The sequence below is a fragment of the Ischnura elegans genome, chromosome 8 (assembly GCF_921293095.1).
Source record: "Ischnura elegans chromosome 8, ioIscEleg1.1, whole genome shotgun sequence".
NCBI classification, from domain to species: domain Eukaryota; kingdom Metazoa; phylum Arthropoda; class Insecta; order Odonata; family Coenagrionidae; genus Ischnura; species Ischnura elegans.
Window position 1 is genome coordinate 92,556,729 of NC_060253.1, and position 18,145 is coordinate 92,574,873.

At 37.7% G+C, this 18,145-nt stretch overlaps 1 protein-coding gene across 2 annotated transcripts in view; it reads left to right on the forward strand.

The window, feature by feature from the left end:
• The first annotated feature begins 7,545 nt into the window (after positions 1-7,545).
• Positions 7,546-18,145, forward strand: part of LOC124163698 — a 186,377-nt gene continuing 175,777 nt past the window's right edge. For both annotated transcript variants that reach the window (XM_046540764.1, XM_046540765.1), the window contains exon 1: positions 7,546-7,978. The gene's annotated coding sequence lies outside the window, so the exon portion shown is untranslated. The remainder of the gene's footprint in view (positions 7,979-18,145) is intronic.

Consider the following 18,145-nt stretch of genomic DNA (forward strand, 5'->3'; position numbering starts at 1 on the left):
GGGGCCGTCCCTTGCCCTTTTTCCCTTCCACTTGTCCTTCAACCATTGTCTTCATCAGACCATCGTGCCTCAAAATGTGGCCAACTAAGTTGTCCCTTCTGCTTAATGTTTTTAGGAGGCTTCTCTTTTCTCCTACTCTCCTTAGCACTTCCTGGTTACTCACACGGTCAATCCATTTTATCTTCATCATTCTTCGGTAGCACCACATTTCGAATGCTTCCACTCTTGACTTCTCTGCTGCTGTCAACGTCCAAGCCTCGCTTCCCCGCATGGAACGAGTTCTAATTATACAAAATCCCCGCTAATAAGAACTATTCTTCATTCACTTAAGGAATTATTTACTCTTTTATAAAGAACTTACGGCCACCTTCGCTACTTAACCGCCCCTTACCTAATTATTAGTTATTCCCATGTGAGGCCATCAACACCTAGTTCTACTATTGATCTTAAAATCCTTTTAAGATCAATAGTAGAACTTTACAGCCGTTTGACTTGTATCGATTGGCCTGGAGATGACAGGTTTGGAACAGGGACTCCTAATGGGAATTAAGCTGCAGAGAAAGAAGAAGAAAAAATAATATATGCATCTCGTTCATTGCAAAATAAAATTTGATACGCTTCTGGATTATTAAAATTAATAATTATGTTTAACTAGAGAACTTGTTTGAAAGAAAGCATAATAAATAGCTTTAAAATAGTGCGAGACATAATCCCATTCCTATCACGACGAGGGTCAGAACTAACGAACAGCAGTCTGTTCAGCATCGTGGCTTTGAAATTCCCCTGTAGCTATAGAGATTTTTCACATAATACTTTGCAGAGGACAATATATATTTTTTTCGTCCATTACGAGATAAAATTTGTATGGAATTTTGGAAGATAAAAATTAAGAATCATTTTTAAACTGGACAAATTGGATGAAAATGAGCAAAAAAGCATAATAAACATTTTTTTAATATTTTTAAATCCCATAACCAACCATTCTTAGATTAAGCAACGTCATGCTGGAACAAGGAAACAAGGTTGTATTTCAGCCAGACTTTAATATTAATATCCATGATATAAAATGATTATAACGTTAAAAAAACTGATGGAATTAACTTTATTCATTAATAACCAGGGGCATGAAGGAAAAGAAACAATTTCCACATTACAAAAAATTCCAACAAAATTATAATCCCCGTAATATAAAGGATGCTAAAAAAATGCGAAAACGCAAGGGATATTAGGTTTTGCAACTGGCCGATATTTTAGGATATTTTATACGCAACAGGATCCTACAAAACAAATAATGCCGCGAAATTTTCACAGTGGCCTGTTTTTGCTGTGCTCTTCAGACTGACGTCGATAAAAAATTGGAAATTTCTTGTCAAAGTTTTTTTTAATGACACTCGGGAAATCACTAGTTAAAGGAGAAATGTTCAGCGCTGACCCCACTCAGACTTTAACGCACGCTTTAATGGCATCCACAGTTAAACCATCCATTAGAAGTCGCAAATACATGAGATACAACTGATTTACCGCACCTTACAAGGAATTCGGTCGCACTTGCAATGTCAAACGTCTAAGTTTTCCACCTACTCCAGATATAATGAAGTTATGAAGATGAGGACCGAATGGATCGACCCAGTAAGTAATGAGAAAGTCTTAAGGAGAGTAGCAGATAAGAGAAGCATCATGAAAACCTTAAAAAAGAAGACGCAACTATTTTATTTTGAGACATGATTGCCTGATGTAGACAATCGTCGAGGAACAAGTAGATAGCATGAACGGAAAAAGGAGACATCGAACAAAACATATGGAGCAGGCAAAGAAGGACGTGAAAGAGAAGCAATGCGTAGGTGTAAAAAGATTAGCAGAAGTGGAGAGCTGCGTCAAACCAATCTTAGGATTGTTGAACGGTGATGATGATGATGAAGATAGTGTTGAGCCTAATTTTTGGAAAAATTAATTTTAATATTATGCACAACTATTGAACATTTTAATGCTGCAGTGCCGGTTTTATAATTGGTTTCAATCCCTCCACTTAAATTAAAATGCCATAGCCATATCTGCGTCGAAATTTGGCATCATTAATCCGCTTAGTACCGCTGGCCGATATAACGGCTTTTACTTCTCAGCGGAAAAGTGCCACGAACCGAAATATCGGCACTGAGAAAGCTAATTGCTCAAATTATACTGCTACTAAACTCTTAAATAAAAAAATCAGGCTAAACTGTACGGAAAAATTAAAAAATAAGAGTAAAATGTAACAAAAACATCATCTTGATGTACATAAAAATGGAAAAACAGCAATTGCTTCTCGAAGATGCTATATTATATTTAAATACCTCTGGTATTTCTCGCCAGAGCTACTCAAAGTCGGTGACACTAAAAGGACTTTTAAAAAATAGCCGGAGACAGAAAAGGAGTGGAGCGATAGGCCTACAGGGAACAGGGCTGGGCAGTATTTCAATTCAATACAATTTTAAAATATGTATTTGAAATACTTTTTTAATTTTTAATTGGTTTTTGAAATGCATGCCCTGAATTTATCTCGTATTTTGTATTTCAAATGCAGATTTATGGTATTTTTCCATTATAAAATAAAAAATACGCTTGTAAAATACTTTATAAGTAGTTCTGATAACCCTTCTGTGACATTATGCTTCAGAAATTACTCCGCTTCCGTTAGAGTCGTTTCCTTCATGTTTGCAACTATCCACAACGTGCCAGGGCAGGTTCTTTTTTTTACGATCTCTTAGTTTCCATATAAATGTACCTTATATTTTAAAACGTATGTGAAATACTATTTTGCTGTTTGTGTTTCACATACCCAAGTCAAAGGCATTTTGTATTTTGCATTCCAAATACATTTGGAGCAGTATTTTGTAATTCAAATACCTATCGGTCTTTAAATTGCCAAGCCCTGACAAGGAACAGCAGAAATTTTCACTACGGGAGTTCTGGGACTTCTACGTGGGAAGCGTGAGGCACCTGCCGATCCTCTTCAAACTATTTTGCCCCACAGGGAAGACCATCATCCCGGGAGGTTCCCACCACACAGGCGATCGCAAATAGACAAGAAGGAGAGCGGTGACCACGGCGATCAATCAAGAGAGGAAATATCCCAAAGTGATGGATTGCGGTGTCTTTCTTTACAACTGTCAATCCGGATCCTCCACTCCAAATATTGGAGCGTTGAAAAAAAAAACCTCACGGGCCATCCCCCGATATTTCAGCTCCCCTTCCTCTTGCTGACCAGATTCTCGACCGCGAAGATCCCGGACCACCGGAGGGTGCATGAGCCCTACCGCATGGGGGGTCTATTGGGAACTGGGCGTCCACCCATAAGCTTGTCATGAACATTTATAAGAAATTTTCCCGAGCCTCCACGACAGCATCGCGTACTTTTCCAACAACTTCACCCGTCACAGTCTTGATTTGATCTGAATATTTCGTCAAAAATGGTGCCGACGCTGAAATGAGATCAAATCATTCTATAAGGTTATTTTATCTTTGTATTTATTCCCATACCACCGAAAACGGCTCATTTGGCCTTTTAAATCGGGTGCTAAACATATTCAACAATTATACGCGCACGAAAAGCCATGCCCTGGATAAGGGCAACCTACCCCGGCGGGAATCTAACCCGCAACTTCTTGTTTGGCAGGCGAGAACTTTACCCCGCTGCCACCGAAGCCGTCAAAATTTATGAAGATGGCAGGATCGAACTCAGTACCTGTCACGTGTAAGGCGAACGCTCTACCCCTAAACTACATTCCCAGATATAGTTGAATTTAAGGACCGGTTTTATACATAATATCAGGTAAGCGTTCACCAAAACAAGACAAAGCCGTAACAGTCATTTAATGGTTGGCATTCACAGCAAAGAAAATTTTTTCCAAATGAAGCTGTTATAGTAGTGATCTTAAATTGACAACTTAGAAAAATTAGGTTTCCATGCTTCCCAAAATATTAACTAGGCATTATAATTAGCTCTAAGTTTACTTCTAAGGTTTAAAAAGAGACTACATGATTTGTTCGCCGCTTATATTTAAAAAAAAATGATCCAATTTAGGAACTCTTTGACTCAAAATGTACGAATTTGTGACAAAAATATTATTAGAAAAAGCCCCAGGTTCGTGCGACGACGGATAGCCATACCAGAGGCGCTGGGCCAAATGCACTTATTGTGAATTTTGAGGCTTTCGACCCGGATAAACATGACATTTAAGAGACCTTTGGGCAACAATTTTAACCTTTTTGTCGTATCTCTTCCTCTTCATACAGAAAAGCTGCCTCAAAGGCGCCCGCCTCACGCCCCCCGCCTCCTCTAGTCACGGCTATCCGTCGTCGCATGAACCTGGGGATTTTTGTATACTTCTTTTCCTACCAATGCGCACGTTCTGAGATTACGGATGCTTAAATTGGATCGTTGTTTAAATATAGGCGCCGGCCTACTGCATCGTGATAAAAATCACGAGGAGGGGAATATTTTATGTTTTGGCCCAAAAATTGTTTTTTTTTACTTATTTTATGGTAAACGGGATGGATTTCAAGCAAATAATTTAGATTATCCTTTTATATTGACAAGAAATCGACATATTACCGTAATCTTTGTGTGAACCCAAACATGAGGACCATGAATCACACTTTGGTATTTTGGTAAATTTCACGGAACACCAATTGATAAAAACCATCTCGTTTCCTGCAAGTGCTAAGAGACAGCATAATATATCGTGCATAGTTTTTCGATATGAAAACTTCGCCCTTACAGCACATAGTGGTGGACGACGTATGCAAGATCGGAGAAAACTGATATCGCCAGTTGCTCGCCCGGAGTAGATTTCTAGCAGAAAGTTGCCTGGCACACGCAAGAAATGACTGCTTGTTGACCTTTTATGGAGAACTCGCGCAATCTTGCCACCTCTGGAAACTCACCGAGGAGCTGACTTCTTAAAAGCGTCGACCGAGTTGTGGAGGAGATCGGAATCAGTATCGCGTATACTAGTGTACCACACCTTTGATGCCGGGTTTGGAAATGTACTCTGAATTTTCATTGCAACAAATCTATCCTATTGGTAATTGATAACCCATTTTTTTCCTTGGAAAAAATCCCAAATCGTCCCCAATACATAATTTGAAATTACTGAAATCTATAATATTTAAATGCATACCATGCGATTCAAATGCGGAGTAAATGCTATTTTTGTACAATCATTGCATTCGATTACATAAGTGTATCTAAAAGTTGATGTACTAATTGTGTATAGGCAAATTTGTAACGATTAATACAACTCTTGCACCACTCGATAGATACATGAAGGAAGGAGTGCAAAAGGAATGAAGGAGTTCGAAATGTTCGAACAAAGTAGCTATAACCAACTTGGATTTAGATTGATTGGAACAAAAGCAAAGAGGATAGATTCATACAAATTTATTACGCAGGGTTACATTTTAAATGATAAACGTACGCACTTGCATAAGAATGATTCCAGCGAAGTGTTATATACCAACACGTAATGGCTATTGCATGATTGCACTATCCTACTGATAACATTACCTTTTCAGAGTTATTACACGGAAATTATGTTTCATTGCACTAAAGTCTTTCACCATAAAAAATATATACTTACTCATGATTCCCACTCTACCACTGAGCAAAGAGTTTTTAACTTGATCCTAGTAAATATGCCTGGAGCTAATCCCCTGGATTACACTTTTTTGTGAAAATGGCATTGGAGATTCCAAAAAAGCAATACTTAAACAATGAGGTAAAAATCCAAATAATTCTCTCAAAATGCAGCAGTTAGATAACTAATGACGACCATGATAGCGCTTAGCTAAATGATCCGGCCAGACCTCTTCGTTGACGTGATTCGGGTTGAATTAATGGGGATATTGGGGATCGGACGATATTATCATTAATATTAATCAATGAAGGAAATATTAATTCAAATGCAATACAGAAGATATATCTTTTTATAAAATCCACATATTGCCCATTTAAATTTTTTATCTCTTTATAAGCGTAGAATAAACTTACTTTCGCTGAATTTCATAAGTACATAGCATTACAACCCCAGGATTGGTGTGTACTTCAGCCTTCCGTATCCCTATTCCAAGCGATCATAGCAATCATGACATCACTAAATAAAAAAATTTTTTAATTTTTTTATTTAGTGATGTCATAGTGAATATTTTTAAAACCATTTTAATGCGCTAAAGGTGATTTCCAAATATTGGAAGGTAAAAAAAAAACATTGGGCGCAATGAATATCACCATTTCCTTCCTAAGTAAGTTTTTCGGTTCATTCTCAAGTGACTTCTGCTTAGTGGACTTTCATTCAAACAGCACTAGTCCCCAATATCAAAATATATTCTAAAAATCGAGCTCCATTAATTTCCAAGTTATAATTTTGCCAGCGGCAAACTTTTGGTTTAGTTACTGGCCGTCGTTCGCGGCAAAAAAATCAGTATTATGGGAGGAATAAGTACTTTTAAAGTCTTTCGTTAGGACATCTTCAACAATAAGTGTTTCAGAAACTTCTCTGATTTATGTAATGAATTAGATATTCAAGGTTGCTGCTTCACCCAGTAACACCAGCTCAATCGATTAACCACGTGCTTTATTAAGCCAAAATTATTATAGTGAGAAAAATTACCGCTGTCATAAAACCTTAGTACCTACCATTCAGGGCGCTGCGCTGGTATGTATTTCCAAACAGCCTGAGGACTGACTTCGAATGGTAGGATAAATAAAGCCTCGGCAAGCAAAAAACGGCATTAAAATTCGCGTCCAGTGAGACGGCATGACAAAATACATCCAGCAGATAGGGAATCCATAAAAGGCCAATGGTCTGTATAAATAATAGTGACGGTAGGAGTTCTTTGTTTATCATAATTTCCAAACCCGGCATCAAAGGCGTGGAACTATAATATACGCGAAATTGATTAGGATCTTGTACAAAAAAGATGGATACAAAATTACATTTAAATATTGTACTGTTCGAAATTCATGCTGAGATCGATAAAACTTCGCCACCTATTCCAGACAGGTTAACAAGGAGGGGAAAATGCCACATCTACCTGTGCTATTTAGCAGCGCTTCGATCTAGCCTATTCTGTCAATGCTTCAACCCCCGCACACCAAAAAAAAGAACTAATACCTTGCATTCACCTCCAGACACGACTCCTGAACATGAAAAAATAGGCCCTGGCTCCAAAAAAAAACACTCCTTCTCACAGGACTTAGCGCTCAACAGTGCACCCGGGAAGCATTTTTTTTGGCTTCGCAGGGAGATGTGATCCCTTTCTCGAGCATTAAAAAAATAATAAAAACGGAAGCAACACGAAATGAAGAGGGGGATGGGGAAGGGAGAGAGTTTGAGGTGAAAGGGAGAAAGGAGGACGAAACGGAGGGGGGGACCCTTGTTGTGTGTACGGCCGTTGAGGAGCTGGGGAGGGGGATAGAGCGGGAGGGGCTCATGGGAGGACCGGGGGGAGAGAAGAGGGAAAGGCCCAAGGCTCCCAAGGACTCCTCGGCACACTCCACAGCGGAGAGTCGGAAAGAAACGAGGCGGAGACTTGAACGACCGACCTTCCCTTCGGCGGCAGCGGCCCTCTTTCGGCGGAGACTTCAACGGGTGTTTTGTTGAGTGCATCCACGTTCCCTCTGGATCGGGCGCGCGGCAATACATTCGGCAGATTGGCTGCACGGGATTTCCAAGTGAGAAAGTTCACCCGAGGTATACAATATACAGTACGAAAAATCCTCCTTTACTTCGTGGACGACCGAGACGGGGAGAAATTGAGTTTTTGCACGCCGCAACTACTGAAGAAAAGTGAAACAACTAATTGGTGAAAACCACTCCGTCCCGTGACACTATTGTGAAGTGAACTTACTCTTCGATGGTGTATTGAGCTGTGACTTCTGAAGGATTAATGTTTGAGGAGAGCAGTAGGCACCAGCCACAGGAATTCTGCTCGATGTCAGGTAAGATATTATTACATTATTTTGAGGGAAAGATGGCTATGGGTACGTATTTCAAGACAAAACTCGCATTACGCTATCGAAGCTCTACGCTAGCATTACGCTAGCTCGAAAATTTGTTCAGTGTTTTACATGGGAATTTTAACCTATTACAACAATTCTCAAAGGACAAGTGTCGAAGTATTGTGGTAGATACTTGATTCCCTCTCAACTTTCAGATATATATTTAGTGCTCTCATGTGAGGGTTAATATTGTCTAATCGGAAATTAACCCTTTTTTTAATAAAATTTACAGCAAGGATATGCGTAAATTATTACTCATAAACGCATGTACTCTCCAGATGCAATATCAGTACAAGTAGATCAATGATATTTTACAGAAACTTTGAATTCAAAAAATTATACTAAAGGATCTATTAATAGAACAACGGTAGTTTTCTAATGATTTCACAAGTAGCGACATGCTTTCTAAAAAGTTCTACCAAATTGATTAAAAACCATTTTTTGAACGTTAATTTCATAACTTTATCGTTTAAATTTCCGATTGAGAAGGTAGCGTAGACCAGTTGGATCAAAGGCAAGAGACTGCATGTTGTGATAGAATGACATGCATCTAATCCAAAGAGGGCGGCTTGACCCACCCATCCTAAGGTGGGTGCGATCATACCACAAACTCAGTAATATACTTTGCTACGCTTTCACTGCACTTTTTTTCAATCTAATTCCAACTCAGTTGAATATTTTCGGGTTAGAAACCCATATATCTCATCTTCAATATACGTCACGGCTCTCAAGCTAATTTCATTCTTTTTTACGCCTCTCTTGACTACGTGACTATATTTATTGTGAAATATTTTCGTTGATTTTTATGCATTAATACGTGAAAAATTGTAAAAAGTCATATAAAAAGAGTAGATTTTAAAATAAATAACTTTGTAAAACACTTAAATGAATATATTTTATTTAATATCTACCAGTGAATTACTAAAAATCATAACAAAATAATATGATATTTTTTTCATATTTCTTGAGAAATATCCGTCAGTGAAGGGGTTAAACAAATAGGTTATTTAGATATACATCGTTTTGATCGATTCGATTCTCCGTCTTCCACGAATAAAGAAAACCTAACTGAGTTCTTTCGTGCTCAGGATATCATGATAAGTCTTCCATCATACTACCATTATATTTAACACACCAAATTAGGGGAGAAAATTTATTGGAAAAGACGATATTAATAATATCATTTTTATTACTTAAATTTGATCCAAAACAGGAGAAGAGAGAAAAGAGTATATATGGTAACATAGGTAAAACATTCGCCGATTATAGTATCTAGCGAAATTCTAATAGAAATTAAGGTAAATTTACATTGCAAAGGTGACTTCTACTGTACGTGGCTACGTGGAATATAATTTCTCTTTTCAATAAATTATCTTTAAAATAACAGAAATTTGAGAACGAGAACGCCACAGTAATCACCGCCACAGGCAAGTGAAAGTTTTTCCGCCTTCCCTCACCAAAACAGGGGCGTACTGGTAGAATAACTACTTAAGTCAAGAGAAAAGCTATTTTGTAGATTAAGTTTTGTAGATTAGATGTAAATAGAGGATTACTTTTTTCACCATCCTATCCAACCACAAATATTTCTCCTCCCCTTGAGGGGAGGGAAAGGTATACCTACAACAACAGATTCTGCTAATTCAGAATGCACGATAAAGACTGGGAAAAGAATACGTCCTATTTTCATACCACAGTTTTCTAGTATGCTCTTTCTTATGATTGTAATGATTTCAACGCGCTGAGAAAAACCAACATAATTCCCTGGCGCGAGTTGTCTTCGAAATGTATAGGAAAACAATAGTTCACGACTGAGATAAGTGCTTCAATATTCAAAATAGCCACGAAAAGTTCATATATGATGCGTTTACCTAATCCTACTTAGTAAAAATATTTCGTAGTTAGGTCTCCTCATACTCAACGCGCAACCTGAGTTTGACGGAAATAACCCTTGCAAGTATTTATAAGGGGAGCAGGGTAACCTTCGGTCACCCCCAAATAAATTCCTCGAAGAGCGAGGTGGCCCAGGGAGAGGAAATGGCTTTACCATGAATTCGTGAAATTCACTACGGTTTAATTTTGGCTTCAAAACGACTTTCCGCTGTTGTTTTAAAATTTATATCTGGGCTTGTATTTTTATTTTATTTATTTTATTTTAATCTCAAACAACCGGATACAGCTCCTATTGGCCATTTTACACCGGGGTGTTCAACAAATGTAACAAGTAAACGTACACAAACGGCCATGCCCTGGACCAAGGAAACCTACCCAGGCGGGACTCGAACCCGCGACCTCTTGTTTGGCAGAATAAAACGTTACCCCGCCACCATCGAGGCCGGCAAAATGCAATGTATGCTAAAATGATTAATTATATGTTACTTCTAAGAAAATTCCATTTTTAATTCAATTTTTTTTTTGTTTAAGACAAAGTCAAAAATATAGACACGTCAGTGCCATAAATTAACTCCGTGCAAACGTAAAATTAGGCGATTTTTTCATGAACTTTTCAACTCAACCTAGGGAAAACTACACCACGCACTGCATCTACAATAAGTTGCAGAAATCAATGGAGACCCTTAAAATGGCTTTGGCGCATTTTTAGAGCGGATATTTTGTTGTTTATTAACGACAATGTTTAAAAATTATGTAGTCCAGCAGTTTACCCGGAAAGAAAAAAAATTAATCTGATAGAAACACTTTCTAAAATATTTTCATTTTTCTATGATCCATAAATTATAAATATATTATTATTTGTTATTTTTAATTTATATTATTTTTGTGTTTCTGTGTAGGATACTTCCAACCTTCCTTCCAACCAACCTTCGGATAGAATAACTGAGCAAGTGACGAACATACAACAGCGTTTTACAATAGCTTAGCTCACAAACCAATTAGTTTACATACCGTTCATAAGAATAGAGACCGTTTATATCCCTGCCAGCTCCACATTTCCTTCCCCGACTTTTCCTGCAAATTCAAACTTTCTGGCTTAACGAACTTTCGTTCGACCTACAAGCAGCAGTCACCTTGAAAAATTGTGTTCTTTCTAAAGAAAGAGAGTTGGAGAAAATCTTTGCAGGACTATAAAATCAGCATTCCAGAGATAGTAGCGTAGGACGATGGATAGCGATTGCGGCTTTCATCTTCGAGACCCCTTCCCGCCAAGACCTCTGTGGCCGCCTTAACGGTATTTTGCCGCCTCCAACACGGGCCGCTCGAAAACTTTCGATTCCCGCAAGAAAGGTGCGATACCATCGAGACAGTGCCAGCCGAGCACGACGCCAAAGCACTTCAATGGGGATCATTCCATTTCACCAGAAGTTTGATTACTTCAGGCAATGCAAGTACAAGACGGAAAGATTAAACATATGAAAATAGCAGACAATAGGGTGGTTTCCTATTATTTTTTTATTTCCTAAATCGAAATATTATTACTCCTGGAGTACGCATTTCACGCTTTTAGATTTTTAATAGACGATATCTATTTTTCGCGATTAAATGAAAAGTGAACATTTTCAAGCGCGCGAAAAGGCGACGGTTAACTGTGAATGCTGGGAAAAGCCCGTGTGACGTCAGTCTGGTTCCAGCTTTCGCCGTGTGAGGTGACCTTGGGGCGAGGATGTGTACGCCGCCGCAATGCAGGCTGCTAGCAGGTAGCAGAGTACCCTGCTAGCAGGCAGCGCTTGGCTTAAATAAGGATTATTATTCCCCTATCAAACGAAGGAAACTTTCCGACCATTGGCAGTTTTAATAGGTGATTATTAAGACATGTTTCCCTGAGCTCTGTGCCTCATACATGCATTGGTTATCTCAGACGATGTAAAACTCCTATCTACTCGTATAGAAACTAGGTCCCTGTGACGTCACGTGGAGTGGCATCGCATGGGCGACAATCTGGCCTTTTTCAAATGAGGATAAAATTGACCCTTGCCATTCGTCTAAACCGGTTTTTCTAAAACCAAATAATTTGTATATTATGAATACACTAATGGTGGGTAACGAGTCGCAATCAATGACTTCCGTTTTCTTTGATGAAGGAAACTACCCTATTGTCGCGAGCGCAAAAAAATATCTCTATTAACGAAAGTTTACTTCCAGTTGTACAGGACTAACATGAAAGGAAGTTCCGGTTTCATGAATTCATAGGCAGATAATTGGGATAGGATAGCAGAAATAAAGAGTTTTTTATTCCGTCAAGAAGAATTGTCAAACGAAGGAAACTTTCCGACCATTGGCAGTTTTAATAGGTGATTATTAAGACATGTTTCTCTGATCTCTGTGCCTCATGCATGCATTGGTAATCTCAGACGATGTAAAACTCCTATCTACTCGTATAGAAACTAGGTCCCTGTGACGTCACGTGGGGTGGCATCGCATTGGCCTTTTTCAAATGAGGATAAAATTGACCCTTGCCATTCCTCTAAACCGGTATTTCTAAAACCAAATAATTTTTATATTATGAATATACTAATGGTGGGTAATGATTCGCAATCGATGCCTTTTGTTTTCTTTGATGAAGGTAACTACCCTATTCCTGCACATATCACTCACTCAGGGATTCAACCCGACGGATGGTTTGGTTAGGTGAGGATAAAGCTCACCCTGGGATTTCCACAGACAATTCCTCTCAGTCTCACTTCGAGGATTTTGATTTGGGGTGTCCGAAGGCTTCATCTGGGATCTGAACCCGGGACCATTCGATCAGAAGCCATGTGCTCTACCCACTAGGCTACCACGCACGTACAATAAAACAGAAAAATAAGATTGAATATGTAAACTAAAATATGTACCCGATCACTAATCCTATTCGTGAGATGTTAGACCTAAAAGGGAGTAAAAAAAAGTAGTAGCGTGAAGAGACGATATGATTAACCCATTATAACCCAGTGTTGCTTCCAAGTAACATCAAAAATGTATAAATTTCCTCTGTATTTTGGAAATACCTAAACTACGCATTGTTTTGTGGTGTAAATAGTAGTAAAGAAATATTTTGCGGCCACAATAATTATGGTTGATAGCAAAATTTTCAAGTTTTCAAGATGAAAAATATTGGAATTTGATTTCTCCCAGAAGCATCTCTGGGTTAGAAATGGTTAAGAATATAAAGTAATGAATACAGGAAATAAAGATTGTAAGGATTATGACGAAAAGAAGTACGGAAACGCAATAGGATTCGCTATTAGGAGAATTAACCTCAGGTATGCGCCAATTAAATCCAAGGATAGTTGAACAATGGTAATTTGCAATTCTTTGGACGAAAGTGAGGAAAAAATTGGCATGTTACAATGACTAGTGTATATTCATTCGTCATATCGTTATTTAAAGTTGAGGCCGTCTTATAGGGTTTATATGTCTCATGTGAATTTGATAAAATTATCTCAGATATAATCACCTGTCGCGGCAGATGCAAAACAATGTTTCATGCAGTATACAAAACGAAATAAGGCTTTTACAATAAAATTAAAAATATTATTACCCAATGAATAGCACGCGATCTTAATGGCTCTTTAGAGAAGAAAAATATTTTATTGGGCGACTGACATCTATAGAAATATTGTTCAATTATTTCTAAATTTCTTTTAAAAAAGAGTCATGTTTCTGAATTAGATTCCATTAATGTAAAAGCAGTCCCATTAATAATGTGTCATTTCAATATCTAATTTTAGACAATAAAACTGGTGTGATTTTGATAAAATTTAAGGTACACTTCAGAAAAGGTCTTATGTTTTGTTTAGTGTTTCAACTTTATGAACATTACTAATCAACTTAGGGAAATCAACATTGTTTCGATGTTTACCTCTACACCCCATATTAACGATTCAAAGCCAAACATTCGCCTAGTGCGATTTAAATATTGAACATTCTAGGTAGTTTGAATTTCTATTGTTTTTGAAAGTAACATGTGATTTCACAGATTTCTGGACGCATAAAAATCAAAGGAAAAAGCTCTCATAATTGCAAAGAGCCAACCGTGACCCGAGTGAGGTCATAGAGGTGGCTTACAGAGAATTATTTTTAGCCCTATCTCCAACCTTTCTTAATATTGAATTCCTAGAAATTTTTATCGTTGAATTTAGGGCTTAAGAACAAACTCCAGCGTGTTCACAGGGCAGTGCATCATGATGAGGAGGGGATGCCTGAATGCTTGCAGTATACGTACCATAAATATTTGACATCCGTAGAGTAACTCAACCTGGGTATAGGTAGATGAGTCTTAACACTAAACAGGATTTCGTCAAGTATCACAGTTATAATTGGATATTTTGAACAATTTTTAAACTTATTTCTTATTTCTTTTATACATAGCAATTTCTTTTCTCTTCCCTCGGCCACCCATAGTTAAGGACTGAAAACCATTTTCAATTTATTCATTTTTTTTCCTTTCTCTTAACAAATTCCATATTTTTTCAACTTTATAAAAGAAATGCATTACTTACGTCTCTATTTTTCTATAAAAATAGGTTGAGCAGTGACGGCTAATGAACAATAGAAGTGTGTATTAACACCCTAATAGCCGTAAATAGCCTGTATAAACTAAAAAAGAGGCTTAGTGTCTACTAAAGAGTATTTCCTATTTTTGTGGTGCTTTCATTCTTAGCATTGACCTCAGGAATAAATAGACTGAAATACCTGCAGTTAGATTCATATCGCTAACAACGCTTTTCGTTTACAATGATTTTATAACGACTACCCAATCAATCCATTATATCCGAGATTGACTGATCAGGTAAAGAGGCGTTTAGAAAAAGGTGACGTGTCGGTTTAAGAAACTAGCAAACTGTAATATGCAAAAGAAGCTCCATGATGAGACACCAGGCAAAGACCCCGCACCCACGCACCAAAACTCGTTGAGCAGAGAAAAAATAGGTCAAGAAATGAATCATTAGGAATTCTCCGGCGTCTCAGCCACACGGAGACTTTATGACCGCCAGCCGCAACGGTGGATCGTATTTCAAAACAGTCGGCTATATCGGAACACTACAAGTAAAATGCTAGTACGAACATAAAAGATAAGAGGTCATTACATATGCGTCCAACCGGTCCTCATATTCGCCTTCTCGGGCCAGCTTCCAACAGTTTCCAAGAGTTTTTTTTACATTTTTAAGCACCCGGCCAGACACCAAAGGTAACTCCTCCAATCACCTTCAGATTAATAGTACAGTCTTAAGCATTAAAGTGAGTTGCGAGTTTTTTCCATATTTAACTAGGAAGGATTTTCGGTAACGGTGCAATGATCAGAATGGGATTCGAGAAATGCAGCTAGAAAACTACAAGAATCAGCGCCAACACCTCAACAATTCAGCGAATGTATCGCATAATATATTACGCTACAGTCCGTTTCATCGCAAGAATATTTCAGAGATATTCAAAGGAGGATGTATTTCCAAGTTTTACACAAACCACAGTCGTTTCACATAGATACTTATTTGGAATCCCGCTCATGTGCGCTTAATTCATTTTATTTGTAAATGTAGGAAATAAAATTGAATGCTTCTTTTAATATAATGATAGTGGAAATGATGAGCACAGAAACTTATAAGTTTTTTTTAATAAAAACCTGATGATAAGGATCCTCTAAAATCCCTGGACGTGCAATAAAATATTTTATGTGGACCTACTTATTATTGTCGCTCATTATTTCCATTGCTAAGCAAGAAGCGATCCTTGCCGCTAAGTACGACAACAGGTGCCAACTTGAAATAACTGAATGATTTATGTCTATTTTACCAAGTGAATTTTACCATATTTGGCCAATCGGCTGAATTAGATGAAACTCAGAGGATTAAATTCATTATTAATAGTTCCCAAAGGGATTCAAATGAACACATGTTGCTTTAAACACAATAAGCTCATGGAAAAACGAGGCGAATATTTTGGGAAAGCTCATGATATTTGCAGCGTATTCCGATAAATACCACTAATTACAGAGTCAACACTCATTCTGGAACAACATAGGAGTATGAAAGATAGCCGCGGTTAAATGCACACACTCAATTATGCATGTGCTTAAACCGAATCTACACTCAATTTTGCAATCCGTAAGTGCATATTTACGGAACAATAGTTACGTTTTTTGCGCGATTCGCGAGCTCGCTGAGTGCACACAACCTTTCACTTCCGAATGCTAATGGAGTGCTGAGTATATTCACGCAGGAAGCTCGTGATCTCACTTTTAAAAAAAGACAGATGGCGGACTGAAAGTGGCCATAACGCTCATGCGTTGCCGTGGGGTGTAAGTGGGTCGGGAGAAAATAATTTGTGCTCCTTCTCACACCAAACCCGAGGAAACAATCTCTTAAACACCACAAAATATGACACTGAAAGAATGGGAGGGACCGCTTCTGATTTATTTTTAGATGGTGTGAGTAACTTGACACGGGTCTACCTTCTACGTTCTGGCCCACGCAAGAGGAACGTACGAGGATATTACTGAAATGCACTGGCATCTCCTGGACGCATAGCAAATGGACCGATACCTACGTAAAAGATTCGGGTCAGTTATAAGAAATGGGATTTTGATATTTTTTGGGCTGTACAAAAAGACCCAACACATTTACATTCCATTCCTCACAATTTTACACACATCGTTTCGAGTCGAAGGCCATCCACGGTAACAAAAGAGACAACCTTTTAACGAAGTTAATAACACTAAGTCAATCATGTCAGTAGCATCTTATGGTTTTTCGTTCTATTTAAATCAAGAAGACTAGGACCTCTTCATCAAAAATGACCTAAAATACGACGAATGCAGCACCAACATGCATCAAGGAAAGATCTACATAATTATTTTGACATAGAAATATAGATAATAAATTTTTCCATGGACAACATGAACTAACTCTTTTTTAATTATGGTATTCCAAATATGGGCTTCTTGATTGAATAACTATTGCTTATACCAGTTATTTTTTTAATAAATCGACCCGGGTTTCGATGAATAATCATCATCACCAGCAGTAAATTATTAAAAAAGAAACTCTTTGTTGCCATGAAGACAACTCTAACCCGGATGGTTGTCCGTGAGAGTTTCATCAACATCATTCACCCGAAAACCTTAAGTCATTCATAAACAATCGTATTTGTATATAACATAATAAATACCATGAAGTTTCCTCGGGTCACCAATCAATGTATTTAAAGAGAGGGATTTAAAACTGATGACAACATATGTTACGTATTTTTATACTAATTTTAACAAGACCGTTAGAATGAAAAAATACCCAAACGATTAAAAACTTGCTCTTCCCACAAATCGTTTAAAATATATGTTTTTTGATAGTTTCAATGCTCTATTGAAACATTAGCAATGGCTGAACCCAACGATATTTAAAACTATGTCGATCCCGTCAATAATTTATACTCTTTAGATAATGTGGAAAAAAGTACAAAAAGAATGATTACCAAGAGTAGCCTAACCACCTCGGCCTAAGAAAAACTGACAAAGTCAAGAAGCACTTGGAGTTGTCCCTCGGTAGCACACGTGATGCGCTTCTCCCTTTCGAATACATAGGTACTTGAAAACCTTTCACTTGCGATTCCCTAACTCTATTTGCCATCTTCTTAATGTTGTCACTCCTAATTGAGTGTGTTATTCAATAGGAGGAAAGAGAAGTACGTAATATTTTCAGGAATGTGCCCGGTGATCACGTGGATTGGATGGGTAATGTATTGTTGAATTACAAGTTCTCCTGAAGAGAATATTGTATTCTTTTAAAACGAGCGCAAATTTCTTTCTAACGGTGGCATAAATATAAATTTTACAATACGAATTTAAGTATACCGGGACTAGCCACGGTGATAACTTTTACGGGAGTCACCCGCAATGCACAATTGTGCGAAAAATCCACAGAGAAAAAATCATTCGCCTCGACCGGGATCCGAACCCGGATCCCTCGATTTCCGGCCGAGTGCTTTAGCCAGTTAAGCTACGTTTAAAAAGCATTTATTGCTTACTTTGGCACAGTACAATATATAAAAATTTACATATTTACATATTTTTTAAATATGCTTTAAAATCACTTACAGTTATACAAATATTTAGAATAGTTATATGGCACACCTTTATACATGCATTTTTATAAATATTTATATAAAAAAGAGAGTGAAGAT